Raw genomic sequence first — 18,060 nt, 5'->3', positions numbered from 1 at the left:
GAAGGCTGCACCACATGACTCACATAATTTTCACTCTCCTATATATACATTCAGTGACCCCTCCTGCCCTCTGTGGAAACATCTGTATTTGTTATGTTTAAGCACTCATTTATTCAGGCTGGTCCTTTAATTTGTCACCCAGCTGTATATTTAACGTAGGCTTTCTGACACTTGTGACTTGTAAACGCAACGCTCCTCCCAAGCTCAACCAAGAGCAAAGTCAGAGCTGCATGTCACATGTCTTACCTGGTTTATACTTGTCTGACAGGACTATAAAAGGGACAGTTCAAATAAAGAATACAGAGTTTTCCTCTCACCTGTGGTGCTGTTTATTTAGAAGGTGAAGTCTCTTAAGCTTGTGTTAACTACAGACCTTATTTAGGCATCTAACCAAAAACCTATTGACTTTGAGACGAGGCAAGTGGGAGGGCAGGTTTTAGGACTCACTCTTGTGGCATTCTATGATGTTTAAATGTTGTAATTTAATTAATTTGCGTTCCTTAACGGAGCACCAGTTCACTGAAACTGAACAGTCTCCACCCTGCTTCAAGGACTGATCAGTAGGAGGGTCATGGTCGGCTGATGCGCATTGACCTATACCAGTAAGGTGTCAGTTGAAAGCCACTGTGTAGTCAAAATGTCAGCTTTGATGCTCTTAGTGATGTTATTATCAAATACACTCTGGCAATGCAAGTCTCCACTTCCATGATGATGTCAGTTGACAGTTGAGTTGGGCTTGGAGACTTCAGATTAGAGCTGCAATGATTAATCGATTAGTCAAAATTCTGTGATTCCAGCTCCTTAAATGTAAATGTTTTTTGTTTCTTTACTCCTCTAAGACATTTGAAGATCATATTGGGCCTTGGGTAACACTAATTGACAAGAGGGTTCCTGGTTCGGGGTGGGGGAGCCCCTCTGTGTGGACTGGAGTTCACATGTTCTCATGTTCTCTTAGGGTACTCCAGCTTCCTCCCACAGTCCAAAGACATGCAGGTTAATTGGTGACTCTAAATTGTCCGTAGGTGTGAATGTGAGCGTGAATGGTTGTCTGTCTCTATGTGTCAGCAAATAGTCTGGTGACCTGTCCAGGGTGTGCCCCGCCTCTCACCCAATGTCAGCTGGTAAAGACTCCAGCCCCCCTCAACCCTCAAGAGGATAAGCAGTTACGAAAATTAAGAATTAAATTAATTAACAGAAAGCCTGCATTAGAAATGAGAGATGAGAGACATCTGTGTCTACCAGTTAGAAAGGGCCAAATGCTGCATTCAAGTCATGTAAAAGTTGCTGTAATCATGAGGTTTCAACTTGGAAAACGTTCACCTCAATATCCCTAAAAATTACAGAGAACCTTGGGACCTTTTTGAAAGCTCAGATACACAACTTGCAGCTTCATAATATAAAAGTACTGGTAATTAGAGATGCCTCCGCTGGTTGTTAAAAATAATTAAACCCACATTCAAAAGATAAAGTGAAATATTGTCAGTACACAGTGGCTATAACCCTCACTTGACAAACTAACGATCTCGAGTCTTCCTGTGACGTCAATGCTTGCAACTTGTAAACATGGGAATCTTTCCCAGCGCTACCCTCCATCCCATATGACAGGAACAAGGCATAAACAAAGATTATATCTAATTGCATCATGGGAAATAAAGGACTCTCTGTCTTGGGAGCTTGACCCATACAAGGGACCTAAAGTCAGGATATCTGCTGCTTCTGTTATGACTGGTCTCTTGTGAGTCACCCAACTTTATGGAAGTGCAGTATTATTTCACTGGAGTACCCATTTAATTTGAGGATAATAGAAAATAGAGATTAATGATAACAATATCCAGAGGGTGAATCCACACCATGTAAAAGCCCTTATGTAGCTCGTTGCTGTAATGTTCCGGGGTCAGTGTGGGGGAAATTTAAGCGTGAAACTTCTTTTGCTCAAGGCGGTGGCATCCAGACATTAAAGACTAACTCATTTCCATGACAACACATGACTCAAGTCTTCGCAAACTGTCTTGTCACTGTTAAATATCTGCGACAGACCGGGAAGTTCTGCCGTCCAGCTCTTTGAGCGCTGCGGTCCCGACAGGAGATGAGGCTCGTCTCACCGCCACCATGTGTGAGCTTTCATCAGGCCACTTTACAGCCCTGCGAGCGGAAACCAGACCACCACCACGTGCTGTGAAGGCACGCTGCTGCCGCCGCCGCCACCACACAGACACTTGACACACACGCTGGTATGATTATGAGCACAGGCAGACACACAAACACACGTGTCAGCACCACTTATAACGGACCACGGTTTGATGAGGTGTGTCACCAGTCTGAGAGGAGTGGAGACCACTCTCTGCGTCTGTGTGAGAATTGGTGAGCAGTTAGAAATCACTTAATCACATCCTAGCAATCACATCCCATCAACCAACTCCACACAGTCACTGCACTGGACGGGCTTATAATGTCATTCAGCAGCTGTGTGTTTATGAATATTTATGTGCATGTATATGTTCAGCTGCCAAGGAAAGGCGGAAATAATGTATTTATTTATACATCTTTATATTTATTTATGCATGCTTCATATTAGCTTTGAATTGAAATGAATAAACTATTCTAGTGTAGCATGCAGTCTGTCACAACGCCCTCAAAATGTTTTAGAGTGTCCTTGGTGCTGTATATTACTGAGGTTTCACACTTTGTTTTGTTATTTCACATGTGATGGATGGCTTTTGCCACTATTTTTTTTCTATTTTAAGACCCGAGTCAGTGGATATTTGTGAACCCAGAGAGGGAAAAGTAGTAGTTATAATGAAAATGTCAAATACTACTGTCTGTCACACACAGAGCGATTTAGGCTGTCAGTGCAGTTGAAAGGAAATGGAAATTGGCGTGTTCTCGCAGGCAATAAATATAGTGAGAAAACAAGCCCTGCAGTGGGCTTTGATTGCCACAGTGTGTGCAGGAGTCTGCTCAGAGTATCATGTGGCTCATGTGGACCCTGTGTGATTGGTTTCTCCTTTTTTTTTATCTGCAGTTTGGCTAGATGGACACAATGTGAGACCAAGATTAATTAGTGTCATGTAATCTCTGCAAACCGTTATCTGCGGATGTTCGCTGAGTTTGTAGTCAACAGGACAAGAGTTTGGTATCGGAAGCGTTCTTCTTTCCCTTTATATTTGCTTATTTTCTAAATTACCTGCATTCATCTCCAGATATGTGTTTATAGAGATTAGCTGAAATGACCGGTCCATGGAAGAGGAAGTCTTGGATATCTGCTTGTTACACTGGATCTTCCAAAATATTTACCATTGCTCCCAGAGGTTTATTGTCACCAGGCTGATAGCTGATGGTTTCATGTAGTCTCACTTATCCAGACCTTTCTCTAGTGCTGTGTCAGCGTGAAAGAAAGGTTTGGAAGCGCACATTTCCATTCTGCTATTGTGGAAAAAATGGTCTGTGTTGTTTGTATTTCTTAAAACCAACCACAGATGTCTTGGACAGCGCTAAGCCCTGGATGCAGCGACTTTCAAAAGAAGCCCCGAGTCCACCAAAAACCTTTGGTATGATACCTTTGGAACCAAAAGCAGTCCTTCAGACATGGTACCTATAGACCCTAAGTCCATTTAGCATTTCCACTGCTAACAGTACTATTAAATGTGGGCGGGGTTGTTGTCACTCACTGCTCCGTCCAGCATTTCCTCATCACTGGTGACACACATGGAAGTCTGCGGCTTGTTTATTGTCCACAGAAGGAGACATTTTCAGAACAAAATTTAAAAAAGCTGCAGTGAGAGTCTCTCTCTATGGGATATTTAAAAATAGCTGGTTTGTGCATTCAGTCCCTGTCAGGCAAGCTCAGGGGTTTAGTGTTGACGTAGCCCACATGAATGGATTAGAATATATGCAGTTCACATAAAGGCCCGAACATACTCGGGTGGAACGTACGCGGAACGGACTCTGCAAAGGTCCGCGCGGACTCAAAGTGGACGTCCGCAAGCCCTGTGCGCGCAAAGCTCAGATTTTACGACCGCGTGGACTCTGCTCCGCGCACCAGTGACTGCTCGGCATGTATTTTTCACATCGCGGGGATTTTTCACGGACATTTTTACAGGAAACTACAACGCGGAAGTGCGCTCGACTATGAAAGCCCGATTGACTGCGGACATTCCTCGCAGAGTCCGCTCCGCTAATAGTACGTCCGAGTATGTTCGGGCCTTAACCCTGTCGAAATTGAACACTTGAACACTTGAAGATCCGCTCATTACTAAAGTCATCTAAGAGAGACAATAAAAACTAAAGTAATGGTCAAAGTAATAAGATGTGGCAAGTTAACTTTGACTCACTCACCGACAGGCATGAGAGTCATGTGAGATGTGTTCAGAAGTTTTATTCGTTGTAGATCTTTGCAACAATTAATAAAAAGAACAAGGCGGGTATGCCTTATTGCACGATCCAACTCTTCGTCAAAACATGCCATGTTTAGCATGTAGCTTGTTAGCTCTGAGGTTGTTGTTTTTTCCAGTAGCAAATGGGATCTTGAAAATGGTAACATACAGATAGCGGAAGGGGAGAGAATGGCAATGGCAGGCTTATAGCCAACGTCTACATCTGGTGAAACAAACTCGGTTTCAAATGACTTGAGCGACAAAGCTCCCTGATGCACAGAAATCTACCACGACTGTTGTTTTGTACGTCACAGAGCTTTATCTTCTGTCACACCGCCCAAAGAACGTTTTTAGAAATCTTGTACTTGTAAAGAAATCATGTAGCTTGTTCTTAAGTGCCATTCTAAATCTGGACGTGTCATGATGAGATGTATTGGCATGATTTATTATGGACACTGACTCATTAAACCTGCAGTTGATTTGGCCCCTCGGAGGCCATAACTGATACATTATCACTGATGTATCATCAGCTTTCAAGATGATATGTCAAACTTGTTGGCAAACAGTTGTATATTTATACATCCAGCAGTCACGAAGCAAGAATATGATTCATGTGAAGCTGATTTTGTGTCCACCAGGTGAATGTAGTGTGAAAGAAGGCATTTTGCACCGTGCAGTATGAATGTAAACCTGCACATTATCTGACAACATTCACTTAAAGTTAACAAATAATATAACATCTCAAAAAAGATAAATTGCTCCTGAATTCATTTTCTTCATCAAAGCACTGCCAAACCGCGCTGGTTTTGCGAGAGGACATCTCTCCAATTTCCCACAGTGCTGTTTTAAACTCCAGTCTACTCGAGCGTTACCGTGGGGAGGGGGACTGCTGTCTGACGGCAGTGTAGCACCCACTAGTGGCGGGTGGCTGCATGACAGTTATGCGCCCTTGAACATTGCCCTTGACGTTAAATCGTTTAGACGTCTAATCACGTGCATATCTAGTACAAACCTTGTCGGTGAACTATGAGGGCAAAAAACAAAAACAAAACAATTGTTCAGTAATTGTAATCGATGATGACTAAACAGCAGCACCAGTTTAACCAGCACAGGTTTACCTCCTCATCTTCACTCCTTATCTGTTGCTCAAGGACTCTCGCTTCATGCCCCTCTCTTTGTTTGGTTTAGGGAATGAACATACAATTTTTTTGTCTGCTGCTTTTGTTGTGGTAAAAAAAGGTACTTGAATCGTTTCTAAAGGAGCTTCTTCTTCCTGTGTTATTAGCTGTGACTTTTTCTTTGTGTTGGATTTCACCACCAGAATTATTTCCAGCATCATCTCATCTCAGAGTAGAGACCTCCAGCGTGGCATTTGCACCTGACTACACATTCGACAGCTTTTGAGCAGACTCCAAAACTCAATTTCAAAATGAGTGTACAGGAGCTCTCGGAGAACAGTTACAACAGAAGCTCAATCAGCACGTTGAGCTTTACTACTGGATACTGAAACACTGTGTGTGTGTGTGAGAGGGGGATAGAGATAGTGAGAGTAAAGGAGGAAATATACCACCACTTGTAGGTGATTACAAGAGATGTTGAGGACTCAGTGAAACAAATGTGTGTGAACGAGTAGAAGAGCATGTTTGTATGTATGAGAGAAAGAGAGGAGTAAAAAGCCATGTAGCAAGAGATGGAAAGGGCAAAGGGTTCACATAACAGGGAGAGCATCCCCCCCTTATAATTTATTTATTCATTCGTTTTTGTTTTTCATTAAGCGAGGATCTGGGTCAGACACAGCAGCATGTTTGTGTGTGTGTAAGAGGGAGGAGAGTAAATAAAGAGCAGGACAGATGTTTCTGTACAATGAAGACTGAGCTCTGCCAGTTTGGATGGACAGATGAGGCTGTGGGCAGATGCAGGATATGAAACAGGTACAGTGACACGAAGACAGACGGGCATTCAGAGAGACAGACATATGTGAGCCAGCTGTTTGCCATCTTCCTTTCCACGGCCCCTCAGTCAGAAACTAACAGGTGTTTGTATTCAGGCGGCAGATGCCAACAATTAGTGGCAAGAAAGAGGAGAAGCATGGGTTTGCTTCAGGGCTTCGGCCTCTGAGCTGGTTTATCTGCATCTGTAACAGATCTGACTGATGGCCTTGAATTAGTCAAAGAAACAGGAGGTGGCTGTGAAACTGGAGAGTCTGTACGTCCATCTTACAACGTGTGTGTTTTTGTGTGTGTGTGTGTGTGTGTGTGTGAGGAGAAGATAGAGACAGCAAGAGTGCAGATTAGAGCTAAAACAATTAGTCAATTAATCCATTAGTCAGTTGTCGCCGAAACTATTAAACTATTCTGATAAGTAATTAAACGTTTGATCCAATTTTCAAGCAGAAATGTCAAATATTTGTTGCTTCCAGCTTTTCAGATGATAAAATTAGCCAGTTCTATCTTTTGTAATATGACAGTAAACTGAATATCTTTGGGGTTTGGATTGTTGTGGGATATTGTAATGGACATTTTTCACAATTTTCTCACATTTTAAAAGCAAAACATTCAATCATTCATTCATTTTCCATAACTGCTTATCCTGTTAGGGGTCGTGGGGGTGGCTGGAGCCTATCCCAGCCGACATTGGGTGAGAGACAGGGTACACCCTGAACAGGTCACCAGACTATCACAGGGCTGACACATAGAGACAGACAAAAGGAAAATAATCATTGCTCACAGTCCAGTGTGGGCAGGTGTGTGTGGTTAGAGGATGTGTTTGACATGCTTACTCCTGGATTCTCCTGTCCACCTTAAAACCTGAATGAGTGAGGCCAAAGAGCTCCTGCAAGCTTTTTTTTTATGTCTTGTTTTGTGTGTGTGTGTGTGTGTGTGTGCTCACTTTTTCTTTCTGTTTTGCTTAAAGCAATACTTAACCCACAAACTGACCCTTTGTAAATCAGTTAGTCACGCAGTGTTACCTTGATTTTTGAAAAGAAAACTTTTTTTTTTCTTGTATGCCTCCACGGAAAATGGCAAACATATTGATTTACTGATTGATTGGGAGCCACATCTAACAACAGCTAAACTATGTCAAGACATTTGTTTACAAACTGTCACACAACTCATGCAGTATAATTTAAGTCTCATTTCTCCAGTCTTTTGTTCAGTACTTATCAAACACATGCTTAAGATTTACTTTCACTTCAGTTTTGAATAGTAAGGCTTTAATGAAAATGCATGTGTTTGGGAAGTACTGAGCATACGACTGGATAAATGAGACTTGGATTATACTTCAATGTATGAGAGTTGTGTGAGATTTTTTGAACGGATGTTTTGATAAAGTTTTGCTGTTGTTACATGTAATACCCGACCAATAGATGAATCAATATCGGTTGCATGCGAGGAAAAACAAAGTTTTCTTGACAAATTTAAGGTAAACAAGCTCTATTTTTATGTTTTTTGTGCTATCTGGCTATCTGCCATCTTATTTAAATTAAAAGTAAAAAACAAAAAATCTGAATCAATTTATTTTGTGAATTATAAAATGGTCATCAGGCCACCCAGTACCCTCTAGCAGGCCAGATTTGGCCCATGGTCCGTAAGTTGAATATCACTGCTTTAAAGGTTCTGTATGCGACATTCGTTAATAAAGCAGCACACCACTATTTGCTATGTAAAGATGCAGTGGAGTAATGGCGTCCTGAGCAGAGAGTGAAGTCACGCTCCCTGTGTGTGTGTTGTAATCAGAGCTTCTCTGTGGTTTACTGCAATAAGCTGTTCTGGCTGTGCGTGTATGTGTGTATCCCACTAGCTAGCTCATTGCCGCCACCTAGCACTGCACTCGTGGTGGTTACTGCTGATATTGGGATGGCGTTGTCACGGAAGCATAGCGCCCACACTCAGTTTTTGGTTAACATTGTTTGTACGGACCCAGGATATTGGATTTTTTGCTGATATCCGATATCCGATTACTCATTTGGCAGATAACAGATATCGATACATCCATTTTTTCCCCCACCTAAGATAAGTGAGCAAATTGGCCATAGGTGTGAATGTGACTATGAATGGTTGTCTGTCTCTATGTGTCTGCCCTGTGATAGTCTGGCGACCTGTCCAGGGTGTACCCTGCTTCTCACCCAGTGTCAGCTGGGATAGGCCCCAGCCCCCCTGTGACCCTCAAGACGATAAGCGGTTACAAAAATGGATGGATATTGGCCAATAGTGATGACGTACCAATATTATTGTGCATCCCTAACTGTTAGCTCTGTAGGCATTGTTACTTTTTTTGGTGCTTTATTTGACAGGACAGATATAGTGTGAAAGGGGGAGAGAGAGGGTGGATGACATGCAACAAAGGTCTGTGGGTTGGAATCAAACCTGCGGCTGCTGCAGCAAGGACACAGCCTTTGTACATGGGGCTCCTGTTTTACCAGGTGAGCTAGTGGGCGCCCTTGCACTGTTACTTTTTAACTGTGTTTATGGAGTTAGCAGTGTTAGCTGATAGCTGTCACTCAACCACCTCCTCGCTGAGAACCGAGTCCAGACAGCTCACACACTCTGGATTTCACACAGCGCTCCTATTAACCAGCCAAAAAGCAAAATCACACAGGACTCTTTGCTTTAATTTTTGGATAAGAGGATTTGCAGCCAATTCAAAAGAACAAAGATATTTTAAAACATAGTGAGTTAAAGCTCTTAATTAATATGTTCTGTGTGTCTTTGACTTTGCTGATTTAATTGTTAGCTGCATCCATCAACTGCCACCATCTGACAGACAGTCTGCGCTTGAGGTGCGGAAATTGTCCAATATCCTGCTGGTACCTGTAGAGATTTTTTTTTTTTATTTGTAAGGAAAAACTTGCCGCTGTCACATAATCGAAAATTCCTGGTGTAATATATCTCTTTTATACAGGAGAGTGGCCCGAGGGAAATATTTGGTCCATTCAAGGGGGATGGGGGGGAGGGAAATGACAGGGAGATGGAGCGATGAGGAGAGCAGAGGAGATATGGAAACGATGGAGCAGATGATAAGAAGCTCATTATTCTGTTCCTATATTTGGCTCTCCATATTCTCCACTCATACAGTGGAGACACCCTCCGTGTAAGCCTACAGCCTACTGAGATCTGTCGCCTGGATGCTTGTCTGTCTATATGTGTGTGTGAGCCTCCTCAGTACTTCTGTGGTTGTCATGGCAACATTAGATCGTCTGACATATGAGGGTGTTTTTCGGTGAGGTTGATGTATAATGAGCCGAGGTCTTTTGTTTTCAGAGGCAGATATTCATCAGTTTGACCTTTCCCCTCACCGGAGCAGATAAGCTGTGTGAGCGTATGTTGCTGTTTCTGTTGCTGCGTTGAGTTTTACTCAGTTGTCTTGTTTGTAAAGGCTTTTCTCACATTCTCAGAGAGGTCTGGCTTCGTTTGACTCGCCAGCACAAAACTGAACATATCGCTTGGTATTTAAGTGTTTGAATGTTTACTGGCGCTCACATCACCCACCGCTAGTGTTAACTTTTTCTGTTTTTTATTTGCCTGTGGGAAAGGAGAGACAGTGAGTTAGAAGCACACATAATCCGATTAGCGGTCCCTATTCAGATTCAGAATGAAACAATGGGCTAATTAAGCTGTGTAAATAACAATTCCATTTATATTTATATCTGTATTCATGTTGCATAGCGTGAATAACACTGGGCACATTAAAAACTTCCCTCCACAGTGTTTAGTATGGGCTGGGTTACGCTATAAAAAATGGACTTGCACTTGTATAGCGCCTTTCTCGTCTTCCGACCACTCAAAGCGCTTTAACACTACATGTCACATTCACCTATTCATTCACATACTGGTGGCTGAGGCTACCATACAACGTGCCACCTGCTACTCATTTTAAAGACACTCACACTCCGATGGAACAGCTATCACAAGCAATTAGTGGTGGACAATCCACTCTACCTCCTGAGCCATAGCCGCCCCTAGAGTACTAGCCAGTCAGAGGGAGAGTAGGCCAGGTCATGCCTTCGCTATCCTAGGAAATGCAAATTTTCACACTGGAAGGGCGAGACAAAATATTCTACACAGAAAAGTGATCAAGACACAGAAAAGTGATCAAAATTAGAGTTCTTCCAATCATTTTGGTCGATTAATCGGTGCCAATAAGACGTTTTACGGACTATCGTCATCAGCAGAAATTGCCTCCAATAGTGGCTGAGGGCTGTGCAGCCTCCGCCAGTCCCACTGGGACGTACATCACCAACTGGAGCTGAAGGGGGGAGGGTTGTGAAGCAAAATGGAGCTGATCAATGTGTGCAGCTCCACAGAAAGTAGGTCCCCTCTGTTGTGTGAGTGTCTCAGTGTATTGTTCTTTATTTTAATGCATGTACATGAAGCGTTAGGCTTGACTTTGACTGAGTGTCCAGCGCTCTAGTGCTATTAGTGCTACAGCGAAATTCTGTTAGTGTGTTATTGGGTGAATACCGCCACTTCCTGTTTCAAATTAAAAGCGTGTGTTTCAAAATAAAAGACCTCAAGCCATAGAATAAGTTTTGACCTAGTCTTATTTTTTATGTGTTATAAATCATTAAGAAAGTATTTTGAGTACTTTAAACAGAATTACTCCAACCTAAAGTATCTTGTTTCAAATTTCATTAGATTTTTTTTACTAACTGGAAGTTTCTCAAAAGTAATTGGAAAAACATACTGAAAATAAAAGTAACAGAAATGCTGCCAATCCATGATCACTGTTGTGCATGAAGGCTCCATATGCTAAGTCATGGTAATGTTTTTGTGTACCTAAAAATCTCAGACTGACTTTGAGGAAAAATATCAGCTAAGAAAATAAAAAAATTGCCCCATCTTGATAATTTACATTGTTCAGTTTCAGGTTTATATATTTATTTGATTATGTATTACTTATGCTTAGAAGTTCAGGTAATTTTTGACAATGTCAAAAAATTTGACAGGGGTGCGGAGAGATATTGGCAAATTAATCAGCTAACTATAGTTACTATATCAGCTTTTGTTGTATCAGTTAAGCTCCAAAAACACTACATCTTCCATAATACAACTCGGTAACATCTTTTGTCTTTGAAACTCAGTCGTTGCCCCAGTTTGAAATTCAGGCTTTCTGTTTAACATTTGTCGTCTTCAAGCCCAAACAGAGATATCAGGGTTTTATTATTATTATTCAGACGTTATAAAGCTCCTCTGGAGCCACAAAAACATTACACAACATTATGCATAATTCACTGGGTGAATAGTAAACTGATTTTCATGTGTGAAATCAGCAGCATCCCCTTAAGTTTTTATCCTCATCCTTGTTTGTGGAACATCTCATGAAAAAGTTATTAAGCTGTGTTTATGTGAAAAAGACTTTTAAAGCAGAAATCAAACGTGTATGTTTCTTTTTCATAGAGCAAGTACTGTCAGACAAGGAGTCACAGACATGAGCGGCCAGACAGGTTTTAAACGCAGTAAGTCCTCAGTTTAACCTGCTTATCTAAACCACTTATTTGGTAATGTAAATAAAGGTGAAACACTGCTGCTGTGCACACCTGTTGCTTTGCCTTGTTCAGCTCTGACATCATGAGCTAAGCATTGTGTTCTTAAAAGCCGTCTGTGGGCTCATGCTGCGTCTTTTACCACCGGGAAAACACAAGTTTGGGCGCTGGCTGCGACTTGTGCCAACTTTCGGGGGCACGGAGGCAGGTTGTGCCTGACATTGCTGAGCGACCATAACCTACTTATTAGAAATCAGAGTTCAGAGTTGATCGTCTTCCAGGCCTTGTGTCTTTTTAAGTGTATGTTGAAATATTATCCATAGGACAGAGGTAAAGCTCTGGGTAACCCTGCACTAAAATGATCAACTTGTCCTCTATGTTTACCTGAGGGTGATACCTTCGGAAGAAAGGAAAGATATTTACCGCCTGTGATTGGTTCTTTCTCGTCATATGACATGTAGTGCATGTTCTGTAAGTTTAACTTTGTTTATCTCAGGGTGTAGCCATTGCACCCTAAAAATGATAAGCTTGCAACAGTGTCGCTTTCACTATCGAGCGTGCTTACCGCGCCTACACTGACAACAGTGGATCTGAGGGCACAAAAAACAAGCCATGTGAACGGCCCCTATAATCTTCTTGTTTATACCCCATGTGATAAAAATGTTCCCACAATCAAAAGCGAAATGCTTCATTAATAAGACAATCAACAATCATTCATAAAATGACTGATGAATGATGATATCTGCATCTTTCTTAAAAAGCACACGAATCAAAATGAAGCTTCATAACCAGCTTAATATCAGAACACTGGCTTGAATGCAAATGCAGAAGAAGAATAAAAGCAGGCCAGACACACACAAGGGAACGAGTGGTCGAGTGAGGATGAGGTCAACATGGAGCCGGACAGGCTGACAGACAGTGAGTGACACCTGCAGAGGGCTTCTAATCCCGATAGTAAAGTAGATTACAGTAGCGTCCTGGTGCTCCCCCCCAGTCTGTCTGGAGGAAATGGAGCTGTTATAAGCTGCTACGGGCTGAGAAACTGCTGGCCGTGCTGCTGTGTTGACCAGAATGCTGCTCGATATCACTCAGCTCCACTCTGAACTCCTCGACTCTCCTCTAACCCGTCTGTCATCTCCTGCGTGTCACTTTACCTGCTCTGCAGAGGCCTGCTGTCGTACAAGGTCTGTCTGTGTGGCTGCTGTCACTCTACTCTGCTCTGCTCTGCTCTGCTCTGCTGTGTGTGTGTGTTTACTAACACAAAGAGCCCTTGAGTTATTGAACAAGTTGTGTTTATGTAAGTTAATGACCTGCTAAACATAGTCTTGTCCTTTTTTCAAATTTCTGAGTTTCATTTTGACAAATTAATCTTGTTTTCTTTGTCTCTCGTTTTGCATTTGTCTTTACTTTTGCATTTACATTATATCTTTATACACACTATTCATACATGAAGTGGACATGCTGTACATGCATTTCTGGCTGCTAGTTACAGTTTAGCATGAAGTGCAGCAATATTACTTGTTTCTTTATATATAGATTTTAATTTCAAAGTTGCAGTACAACACATATTGGTGCAAGATAGGCTTAAATTGTATCATAAGTGAATACGTAAAGTTTTCTGCCATGATAGCAACAGAGACAATCAAATAGTCATAATATAGTAAACTTAAAGACTAAATTGGAAACCTCAGATTAAATGCGGATAAAAAATGTCACGCTTAAAGGTCCAGTGTGTAGGATTTAGGGTGATGTATTGGCTGAAAGGGAATATGATATGTATAACTCTGTTTTCATTAGTTTATAATCATCTGAGTTGTGTTTTTGTTACTTTAGCATGAGCCGTTTATATCTACATACGGTGTGTGTCCTCTTCCATGGAGTCTGCCATGTTGTTTCTACAGTAGCCCAGACCAGACAAATTAAACACTGGCTCTAGATAGGGCCATTTGCATTTTTTGCGTCGGTCCAGTGTCCTGCTCAGTCTGGCCCACAGACCAATTTAAAACAGCCTGCGGCTTGTCTTTCAAAATATGTCATATGTGGCTTGCCACACAATACTGGTTAATCAAGCAAGTTTACTTTGCATTTTTTTCTTTTCACCTCATGATAGCATGACTGTCATACAGTTTGTAGACATGCACCAAGAAGGAACTAAGAAGGAGGAACTTATGTGTTTTCATAAACAGACAAAACAAACAAAGGTTACCTAGCAGCAAACATTTCCTGAGTGAGTGCCACCTCTTTCAGGAGCAGTGAAAAGTTTACTACTTTTTCACTTAAAGATGAAACAGTTGCGTGTGTCTCCATAATTTTCACATGAACTAATCTGGCCCCCATTCAAAAAAGTGTGGACACCCCTGTCCTACACGCTTGGCACATGGAAGAAGTTTCAGTTCCATTAGATGCCACTAAATTCTACATACAAGACCTTCAAATGCTTCACATAGGATGCAGATTCTCTTTAGAGACCCTGTGGAGTTTAGGTCCACTAGTGGTGCTATGGAGCAACGTTTTGATGAGTGGGTGAATCTGAAAGGCAGTGGCACTTTCACCAGTGCCTCCTGAGATGGATGGTAGTCTCTAGTTTGAGAAGTTACAAAACGATCCACGTGACATGAATGTTGTACTTGAAATAATGGTATAGCTAATGGCCTAATATATTTCAATAGTGCATAAATGTTGGCCAAATAGTTCACGTCGCCATCCTGGACACATGCTGCACAGTGATTTAGCGTCAGTTAGCTCACACCATTACACAAGAATTCATGGATAACAGTAAGCTAATCAGTAATGATGTGTACTGTAAATTAAATGTTTGTTTCTTTTTACAAATAGGCCGATTTATCTTTGCTATTAACATGTTAGATTCATGTTAATGTATATTTTCAGGCATATTTCAATTAAAAAAACAACAAAAAAAACCCCTTAAAACTTTAATCAAATTATCAAACAATAATTTGTTTGTAAAATTTTGTTTGTTTTGTTTGTGATTTTCACTTGATAGTTAAAATGTTGTTATTTTAGCACTACCTGGCCACGAACATGTTGGCAGCCTGTTCACTTTCACAGGACGAGATGTGCTGCAGGTGTTCCAGCCGTGAATTATGGGTACAAATGATGTTTCATTATGACATGGTTACACCTCTGTTTCGCTGAGTAACACATAAACATGCAGAAATGTTAACTCAACGAGAGAGAGAGACGAAAGCAACACACGTCAAACTTGGTGGGGGGGCGGGCCCTCTCTGTGGTCGTTGGCGGTGGCGGCATCACACAGTATGACAACACGACACAGTGCATGTCAGTCTGTGTGACAAGGCTAATGTCACATTTTGTAAACGGGCCTCTGTGCACAGCGTGACATTCGGTAAATGGAAAACATGCAACTCGGGGGTTGATGGGAACTTTAAACGCCGCTGTAACAGACGGATTTTATGACCCACTGCGACACGGTTTCTGAATGCATGACACCAGAAAGATGAAGAAAAAGGCAGTGAGGAAATTAAACGTGTTGTGTAAGTTGAGGAGTGTGTCTGTGTATGTAGTCCTGATAACTCAGTATCTGTGTGTTTTATTGATGACAGGCAGCCCTATAGTCTTCGTATTTCACTGACCTTTCACTTTTGTACAGACACACACACACTGACACACACACACACACACACACACACACACACAGAATAAAGACGTGTCCATGTAGACTCAACACTGAATAAGGTGGATTTCAGTCCTAACCATCATTTAAAGAAGTTTAAAGTACAGTAGCTGAACCCATGAGCAATTATAGTAGTCTGATGAATGACTGAATGAGTCATGACTTAGTGGCCCAGTGTTAATTTCACACTCACACACATTAACTCACATTTTGCTGTACAGAAATTCCATTACTGTGTGGTGAGTGTGTTCATCTTTCATGACAACATTTAACGATGTCTGACAAGAGATAAAACTAAATCTATATTCTGCCATTTCAGTGTGATAGTGAAAGACCCAAAAGCCCGACTGCCTTTCCTTTTGCTTGTCTGACCAGCAGCGTGTTCAAGTGTGTGTGTGTATGTGGGTAGAGATAATACATCTGTGTCTCCGGCGATTACCTCTGTCTCCGTCTCTATTTTTCTTTATCTGTATTTGTCTCTATTTATCTGATTGTCTGTCTGCCTGACTCTGACCTGGTTTCTTGTTTTGAAGTCATGACTCAGATTCTGAAACAATGGTTGATTCAGTAGAAAAATAACTATTCTACCCAGATCGCACAATCGGCACATTCATGGGCAATCATTACAGTATACATGTGGGATCGAGGGACACGGTTAATGAATGAGGTCCAGACACAAAGGCTAGCAGATCTCTCTGAGGAGATTTGTTTCCTGTATTATCTTCAGAGTTGTTGGACCTTGAAGTGATATGGAAGAAAAGCTGATTTCACAGGGTGTGACATGTTCAGAATCATGTTGATAATAAAAACTAGTCTAGAATGCCGTGGGCCGCAAAAAAACAAGTGTAAAGTCTGTATAACAGTATATATGGGAGAGATGGCAGTGTGCTAGAAGCAATTTGATGTTATGGACATATTTTCTCCATCCTCCTGTGGTAAGCTGCTGTATATTGCCATATAATGTTCTTATTGTTGCAGCCTGAGCACAAGCTAAATTTACAGTGTGCCTTTAAGGCGACACTTCAGACTTCTTGCCTTTCAGATTGGTCAGTAAAAGAGATTTACCAAAACTTCTTTACTGCCGCTGATACAGACACTGACTCCTTAAGGGGACACTGTGCAGATTTTCAATCAGTTTTGTATCATAGTAATGTGGGTAGTGTGTGTAAATGAACTGTGGTAAACTTCCCTCCATCTTACCAGTGCTCAGATCTCCCTGCTCATTGGCCAGCGAAAATTTAATTTCCCTCAAATTCAGATCAAACTGTAGCTGTGTTGATCAAACATAAACCAAGATTCTACCGCTCCATTGCCCATTTTTATTTGCTTAAAATGTCTTCAGCAACATGTTTGAGTGTACAGTTTAGCTGTAATGCGAGAGTATGTGAACAGAGAGTGTGCGCTATACTGTTTCCTGTATTGTGAAAAATGAAGGCTGCAAAAAAAATGAGATCAAACATAAAAACTAAGCAGTTCTGATCTGGGATGTTCCCTGTCAACTAAATGAAAATTATAATGAAGACTAGTTGACTAGTCTAAAAAAGGAAAACACTCAGAAAACAGTCAGAATTTTGCACAATTTATTGTTAAGTATTTGAAACATTGTCCCAAAAATATTGTGTGCATTAAGAGCCCTTTGAAGCCTTTAATCACAATCTTCAACAAACCATGTTGGATTTTAAATGCTGCTGAAGTACGAGACACTTAGCGCCGTATGAATGTGAACATGACGGCAACTCAGTCTGAAGTTAACCACAAAGATAACATCTAAAATAACTTTTGCAGGAATGGGCAATTTTCTCTTTGCTGCCACTGGTAGCAGGCGGACAAAAACAGCATTCAGGTCCTGGAGATTAATTAACATGAAAGATTGGTGTAAACAAGTGAAGTGGGAAAGAGGGTAAAAGCAGGACAGCACAGCACAAAAGAAAAACAAGACAAGTCAGATGTTTGGAGGAATTTCTCAGAACTATTACAGATAATAATAACAACACTGAATCCTAGAGATACCAAAATAACTGTAATTATGAATGTAATCATGCACTAGAGTGTAATTTTGCTACTTTGACCTACGGGTATGCACATCTTATTAATACCACAGTAAAATACTTCTGGGAGAACACTCAATCTATTGATAATCAATCTGTTGTGCAGGCATGTATGGTCAGAATGTTTGTGGATATGGATCAAAGCTAAGATAAGATAAGATAATTTATCCCAAGGGAAATTGTTTTGCAGCAGTTGCCATACAAAGCTGACACACAGCCTCTGGTAATGGATGGGAAAAGATAACATACTCTGCTGGAGCGGCCGATAATAGTCAGATATCCAGCGGGAGTGGGCAGGAGTGCGATCAGGAAAACAGTCCCATAGGGCTGTGGTTTCTATGACAATATCTTGACACTAACATTAGCTAGATAGCTAGGGTTGGCTACACAGTTAAATTCATACTCACAACACATATGGTGATGAAGGCACAACACTTACACCAGCAACATTCAGTGCTGATCTGTCTTCGTCATGATCATTTCTGACTGACATATCATAAA

At 41.3% G+C, this 18,060-nt stretch overlaps 1 protein-coding gene across 2 annotated transcripts in view; it reads left to right on the top strand.

Annotated features, from left to right (window-relative positions):
- The window catches only part of LOC126382684 (SPRY domain-containing SOCS box protein 4-like), a 117,933-nt gene that overhangs the window by 19,141 nt on the left and 80,732 nt on the right, over window positions 1–18,060 (top strand). Inside the window, exon 2 of one of the 2 annotated variants that reach the window (XM_050032704.1) lies at window positions 11,771–11,829. The exons of the other annotated variant lie outside the window; for it this stretch is intronic. The gene's annotated coding sequence lies outside the window, so the exon portion shown is untranslated. The remainder of the gene's footprint in view (window positions 1–11,770; window positions 11,830–18,060) is intronic. 2 annotated transcript variants of the gene reach the window in all.

Source organism: Epinephelus moara, chromosome 21 (assembly GCF_006386435.1).
Source record: "Epinephelus moara isolate mb chromosome 21, YSFRI_EMoa_1.0, whole genome shotgun sequence".
Taxonomy (NCBI): Eukaryota; Metazoa; Chordata; class Actinopteri; order Perciformes; family Serranidae; genus Epinephelus; species Epinephelus moara.
This window is presented reverse-complemented; position numbering and strand designations above follow the sequence as displayed.